Source organism: Mustela lutreola, chromosome 7 (genome assembly GCF_030435805.1).
Source record: "Mustela lutreola isolate mMusLut2 chromosome 7, mMusLut2.pri, whole genome shotgun sequence".
Taxonomy (NCBI): domain Eukaryota; kingdom Metazoa; phylum Chordata; class Mammalia; order Carnivora; family Mustelidae; genus Mustela; species Mustela lutreola.
In genome coordinates, this window is record NC_081296.1 from 58,502,370 (window position 1) to 58,510,145 (window position 7,776).

A 7,776-nucleotide genomic window follows, 5' to 3' on the forward strand; every position below is an offset into this window, starting at 1 on the left:
TATTCACAGAATCTTGTTATAATAGAATTTATTCATTTTTATAAGCCACACCAAAAATAGTAAGGGGATAAATGAACTTTACCTATACCAGTAGTTTTTATTTTAAATTGTGATGCTGGGGTGACTGGGTGGCTCAGTTGGTTAAAGCCTCTGCCTTCAGCTAAGGTCATGATCCCAGGGTCCTGGGATTGAGCCCCACATCAGGCTCTCTGCTTAGCAGGGAACATGCTTTCCTCCCACTCTCTCTGCCTTCCTCTCTGCCTACTTGTGATCTCTGTCAAATAAATAAATAAAATCTTTTTAAAAAATTGTGATGCAAAAAGATATAAATAAAAATATTTCTTAATTATTAATAATAGTAAGGTATATTAGTTATGTTGTTCTTATACTTCTCTAAATTCTTAAAACAGTTCAAACTATATTAAAACTACATTTTGTCTATTTCAATGAATGAGATCTTCAGTCAGATATAAACTCCTTCATTTTTTTCATATTTTTTCATTTTTTCAGGTCTCACATTTTTCTTAAGTCTCAGAAATTTTGTCCTGTTACTACTATCTTTTTGTAGATATCCATCCTATCTTCTGTGTTTTTTTTTTTTTTCTGTTCAGAAAGCATTTTATTGTTGCCTAAGTTTAGGAATTTTCACAGACAGAAAATCAACACTTTCAGAAAACCTCCCACATTGCCCTGTTCAGCTTCTGGATCTTGGTTTTTCACAGACATTTCAGTGTATCTCTCTCCAGTAGGGACAATCATTCCACACATGATTGACAGATAGTCTTAACTTCCAATTTCAAGACTTGGCCTTTACTTAGGAAGCTCTTCAGGACTGTTTTTAATTAAGTAAGAGTGGCTTCATCTAAAGGAGATGTGGTGGTCACTGTGCACGGTACTTCTCCCCAAGTGGATGCTCATCATGTTCGTCCAGGCGACCATTCTCAGCAAGCACATTGATCAGGTTGGATATGAGAGGAGAGAACCTCTCTTTTGTGCTCATGTCATTTAGGCTTTTCATTTTCACGGAACCCTTTATATAGGGATTCATAATGGAAGCAGCCATTTTGGGTTCCTTCAAGATTTGTGCTACTCTCAACAATTCTTTCTCTACTTGTTCCAGTTTACCTGGTTTAGATGCAGCAGAATAAAGAGCAGTGGCATAGTGACCTTCAATATCATATACCTGAACAGGTGGCCACATGAGCTTGGAAAATGGCCTGACCACAGTTGTACTAAAGCATCGCACCTGCTGGCACAAGCCAGACTCTGCTGGGACAGCCATCTTCTGGGGGGATAGTTAAGTCAAACCTGAGTTAGAGGGAGAGATGCAAGGGCCCCTGTCCTACCTTCTTGATACTTTGCTTCAATATTTTTGGCTGGTTTGAGGAGACTATAGCATGACAAATCAAGTCTGAGTAACAGTCCTCAAAAGCTCTGGGCCTAAATGGTTTTATGGGCCAGGCTCTTTCCAATTTTCAAATAATAGCTGTATAGTAGCCACGCCATGTGAACATATTATTCTGTATTAACTTCAAGCTGGGGCTGGGGCTCCCAAGTGTGGCTGGTTCTCAAACAAGCAGTAGGGAACTTACTAGAAATACAAACCCTTCACCCCACCCCATACCCACAGAATCAAAAATTCTGGGGCCAAGGCTAAGCACTATGTATTATAACAAGCTCTCCTGGTTAAATGAAGACTGAGGACCCCTGGGGAAAAGGGACCATCTCTACTCCCTGGATTTCTCATCAATCCTTACCTGGGTATGACTGATTCTAATTCTTCCCCATAAAGCTGTGTGTCCAGTACTTCGTGTTTACATTGAGTACCTTATTCTTCATCAAAAAGAATGTTCAGTCCCTTTATTTGCAATTTCTTAGGTTCATAATTTAATAGCAGGAGACCCATGAAATGATTTATTTTATTTTTTAATTACCAAACTAATAGATCCTTGTTATCAAAAATGGAAGAGGCATACAAGCATATATAAGAAACTTATGATTACCCATAATTCTACCTCCCAAATATAATCTATGTCATCAGTTTGGTATGCACATTTCCAGACCATTTTCCTATGCACAGAGACATTTCTTTTGCTCACCAAAAAAATGAATCAACTTGTATAAACTGCACTATAGCTTGCCTTTTGTATTTCATAATATATCATGAACAATTTTTCTTGTTAATCAATAAACTTTTATTTGCTTTCTCAAAAAGAAAAAAAAAATTCTGGCTGGCATCATTCACGTTTAAATGGATGTCATTCCACATGGGTCTGCCTTAGTCATCTAGAAGCACATGGATCTATTCCCTACAGATGCTCCTTTGTTTATCAGAACTCTATAACCATAATCTCTTGCAAATAATATGGAAGTTATACCAAATCCATTAGTATGTTTAGCCACTGGACAAGGAAGGTAACTTAACCAAGGCAGCAGGAAACTAGCAGCAAGCATTTATTTCTGCCATACCTGAGCATAATACTTCCCTACTACTAAATTCATATAGGCTTGGAGGTTAAGTCAGAGCCTATTGGAGAACACCCAAACATCTGAGCCATTTCTCCACCTTACGGAAAAAGGTGAGAAGCCATCTCAATTTGGCCAACCATAGACTCAACTGTCTAAAACTCATAGTGTTTATTATTGATGCTCATCTGACTTTCAGCAGCCACAACAGAACTGACTCTTAGATTCTCCATATTCTATATTCCATATACTTAATTTCATTTTTCTTGGTCCTGCTTTTTAGTCAGAAAATCATTTAGCCTCTCCTTCAATGATATACCCCTTACTCTAATGCAGCATAGAACTAGATTTCAAGATAAAACCTCTTCTTTGTTCATGGATGACCAATAAATCTACACCTTATCCTCTAAAAAGGGGGCAAGGAATTTCTAAATTCTTTCACCAACTCAGAAACCACTTTTCTCAAGATTAGTGGAGATATGAGTTAGGTATTGCTGACTTCAGTCTTGTTCAAATGTCTCCATTTTGGTCCGAAATCCCTCATAACCTCAGCTACGATTTCTTTTTATATATTTGGCAATATCTTTTCTTAAATTTTATTTATTTTATTTAAAAATTTTTTTTAAATTTCTTTTCAGTGTAACAGTATTCATTGTTTTTGCACCACACCCCATGCTCTATGCAATCTGTGCCCTCTCCAATACCCACCACCTGTTTCCCCCAACCTCCCACCCCCCACCCATTCAAAACCCTCAAGTTGTTTTTCAGAGTCCATAGTCTCTCATGGATCACCTCCCCTTCCAATTTCCCCCAACTCCCTTCTCCTCTCCATCTCCCCTTGTCCTCCATGCTATTTGTTATGCTCCACAAATAAGTGAAACCATATGATAATTGATTCTCTCTGCTTGACTTGTTTCACTCAGCATAATCTCTTCCAGTCCCATCCATGCTGCTACAAAAGTTATTTTTTTAATTTCTTTTCAGTGTTCCAGAATTCATTGCTTTTGCACCACATCCAGTGCCCCATGCAATATGCGTCCTCAATAACACCCACCACCAGGCTCACCCAACCTCCCAATCCCCTCCTCTCCAAAACCTTCAGTTTCTTCCTCAGAATCCACAGTCCCTCATGGTTCATCTCCCCCTCCAATTTCCCCCAACTCACTTCACCTCTCCATCTTCCCATGTCCTCTGTGTTATTCCTTATGCTCCAAAAAATAAGCAAAACCATATAATTGACTCTCTCTGCTTGATTTTTTTTACTCAGCATAATCTCTTCTAGTCCCATCCATGTTGATACAAAAGTTGGGTATTCATCCTTTTTGATGGAGGCATAATGTTTCATAGTATATATGGACCCTATCTTCTTTATCCATTCATCTGTTAAAGGGCATCTTGGTTCTTTCCAGAGTTTGGAGACTGTGGCCATTGCTGCTATGAACACTGGGGTACAGATGACCCTTCTTTTCACTACATCTGTATCTTTGGGGTAAATACCCAGTAATGCAATTGCAGGGTCATAGGGTAGCTCTGTATTTAATTCCCTAAGGAATCTCCACACTGTTTTCCAAAGTGGTTGCACCAACTTGCATTCCTTTTTTCAAAAATTTTTGGACTCAGTATTGTTCAACACTTTCAATTCTTTTTGCACATTTCAGTGGATTTTAAGAATAAAGTTAACTGAATATGTATTTCCTCTCCCAACTTCAATTCACAGACTTTATTCTATTTTAGTTTTGTTTTGTTTTGTGTTAGGTAACATATGCCAACAGGCCAACAAATGGAGAAACAAAATCAACTCCATGGTGTCTTGAGTTTATTTTCCTGGCAGTTACAGTTTCATGAGTTACAGATTGTTTTTTCTTTGCAATTATTTAAATAGTCATTGTATTAGGTAAACTCATTATATTTGGAGTAAAATTGGACTCTCACTTAATCTCTCCCATGTACTTCTTATGGGCCAAACCCTCCTTTATTGATATGTCCCTGGCCTCCTTTGCTACTCTTAAAATGATCTGTGACCTAATTACTGATTATAAGGCTTTTAAGAAGTTTGCATGGTCCAGATGTTCTTCCTTCACCTATAAGGCGAAAGTGAGATGATGTTGCTTGTAGCCATAGCAACTGATAGATTCATTGCCATATGTAAATCCTTCCATTACAAAACTATCATGAGCCACCATGTTTGCATTGGACTTGTACTTGTGTCCTGACCACTGGTTTTGTGCAAACTATGAGCTAAAAGGTGTTCACAGTAACTTCACTATTATGTGGCCCCAATGTTGTGAATAGTTGTGTGTGTGTGTGTGTGTGTGTGTGTGTGATCTGCCTCAAGTCATCAGACTTGCCTGCATCGATATTTACATCTTGGAGCTATTAGTCATTGCATTCAGTGGACCACTGACTTTAATGTATTTTATCTTTCTGTTCATCTCTGATAGCATCATTCTGATTACTGTCCAGGATCACTCCTCCAGTGGGTCTTCCAAAGATCTGTCCACTCTTTTCAGCCCACACTACTGTGGTGGTACTGTTCTTTGGACCTTGCATCTTTATTTACATATGACCATTCAGCAGGGTCTCCATAAGTAAGAACCTCTCCATGAATTACACATTTTTCACTTCCCTTTAAAATAGAATCATCTACACATTCAGGAATAAAGACATGAAAGCAGTAAGAAAAATAAAAACCAAGCAAGTGAGTTCCAGAAACTTTTTTTTTTTTTTTTTTTTTTTTTTTTTTGTGGTGAGCAGCAAAGCAAAGTTTTACTGAACAATAGTCAAGTGATAGTACAAAGCTCCTGAAGAGGAACGGGACCTGAGATGGTTGCCTGTAGAACAACTTTTTAATTGAAACGTTATAATCATCAAAAGGATCATCATCATTGTTGACATCATCATCCAAAAATACTGAGGTGTATGATTTTTTATTAACCATAAGTCATATTTTCATATTTGAGATATCAAACATGTGGAATTATGCATCTAAATATAAACCATTCCAATATAATCACATTCATATATATTGTAATTTTCAGCTTCTTATCAACTACTTAGTATTCACTGAGTTCTAAGATCTGGCACCTCACATGTCCATTCTTTTAACATTACAGCAATGAAAATAGAGCATATTATTAACATATTCTTAGTATAAAACTGAACATTATAAAATTTAATGAACTTGCCACAGAAATTTTAAGTACTAGACCAAGAATCAGATCCTACCTCTAACTTCAAAATCTATGCATTTGCAACAGATTTTCTCTCTAAATATTAAGAACATACATATATTTTTTTCTTGTGCCTTCTTTTTTTTTTTTTTTTTTTTTTTTTTTTTTTTTAAAGATTTTACCTATTCATTTGACAGACAGAGATCACAATAGGCAGAGAGGCAGGCAGAGAGAGGAGGAAGCAGACTCCCCGCCAAGCAGAGAGCCCGACGTGGGGCTCGATCCCAGGATCCCGGGATCATGACCCGAGCCGAAGGCAGAGGCTTTAACCCACTGAGCCACCCAGGCGCCCTCTTGTGCCTTCTTTTACATGTTCCCAATAAATAACTCTTTCCAACAAGAGGAAAAAATAATTTCCCATTGATCTGAATATACATACTCACTAGCATTTCCAGTCTTCTAAAACCACTGATTTAACAGAAGAACTTATTAAGACAGCTGAAAAGACTGATCCCAATTATCAAGGTATACGAGGATTAGTGTTACTCAATAGGGTAAGGAAGATCATGTAGGAGACTAAAGTGATTGTCTGTGATGCCTCATAATATTTCCACACCAAGTAATAAAAGCAAATGAAAATGTTTTTCATAGTGGTGACTCAATTTACATTTCCACCAACAGTGCACAAGCATAATATTGTATGGAGACAAATGTTGACTACATGTATCATGATGAACATTGATTAATATATAGAACAGCTAAATCAATATATTGTACACCTGAAACTAATATAACCAATATAATTAAAACTAATATAACTAATATAAATAATGCTTATATTTCATATTTTACATATATTTCATGTATTAAGTAAGTGAGAAGGACATAAGTCAATACTGTTTTAAATTTGGTTCACTCCAACAAGTGAAAAATCACCATCATCAGAGATACAGACAATGACCAGAGAATTAAGCAACTGGAAGTAAAAGAAGACAACGATGGACAACTGAGTCTCATAACTCATTAGTAGGAAAATGATGATTATAGTAACTAAGAATATTTTCTCCCTGAATTGTGTATTATGGTGAAATTGTGTATTTATGGTATTTATTAAGAAATTTCAAATTCATTTTTTTCTTTTATCTTTCCTCACCAAGATGCTGGTGATTAACTTTACCATTTAGTCTCTAGATTACAGAAAATTCCTGCAGAATTATAACTAAACTAGAGGAAATCCCAACACTATACTAAGAGGGATATAGTAATCTATGAGAATGTTTAGCTTTCCTTTTGGAGAAAAAAGGGAGAATGTCTTAATTTTAATGCAGGATAGATGAGTTTTAAGGCTGAAGTAACTGTCATTGATTGGAAGTTTAAATAAAAGTGGATGATGTGGAAAGAACCATGATGCCCTTCAACGGATGAATGGATAAGGAAGATGTGGTCCATATACACTATGGAGTACTATGCCTCCATCAGAAACGATGAATACCCAACTTTTGTAGCAGCATGGATGGGACTGGAGATTATGCTGAGTGAAATAAATCAAGCAGAGAGAGTCAATTATCATATGGTTTCACTTATTTGTGGAGCATAACAAGTAACATGAAGGACATGGCGAGATGGAGAGGAGAAGGCAGTTGAGGGAAATTGGAAGGGGAGATGAACCATGATAGACTATGGACTCTGACAAACAACCTGAGGTGGGGGCGGGAAGTTGGGGGAGCCAGGTTGTGGGTATTGTGGAGGGCACAGATTGCATGGAGCATTGGGTGTGGTGCAAAAATAATGAATACTGTTATGTTGAAAATAAATAAAACATAAACTAAAAAAAGTAAAAAATAAAAGACATAAAATTGGGGTATATGGATGCCTTGATAGACTGAGTGTCCAGCTCTTGATTTCAGCTCAGGTCATGGTGTCAGGGTCATATCAAGCTCTTGGTCAGACACCAGGCTCACCATGGAGTCAGCCTAGATTCTCTCCTTCTCCCTTAGTCCCTCTTCTGACTCACACTCACTCACTCTCTCTCTCTCAATCTCTTTCTAAAATAAATATCTTTAGAAATTTAAAAAATTGTAATATTAATACTCACCAATTAAGAAATGGTTTAGATTTTTCACTAAATGTAGTAAAGTGT

General features: G+C 36.9%; 1 pseudogene; it reads right to left on the minus strand.

Moving 5' to 3' along the window:
* Window positions 1-668: 668 nt before the first annotated feature.
* On the minus strand, window positions 669-1,282 carry LOC131835263 (ATP synthase subunit O, mitochondrial-like; annotated as a pseudogene).
* Window positions 1,283-7,776: the final 6,494 nt, after the last annotated feature.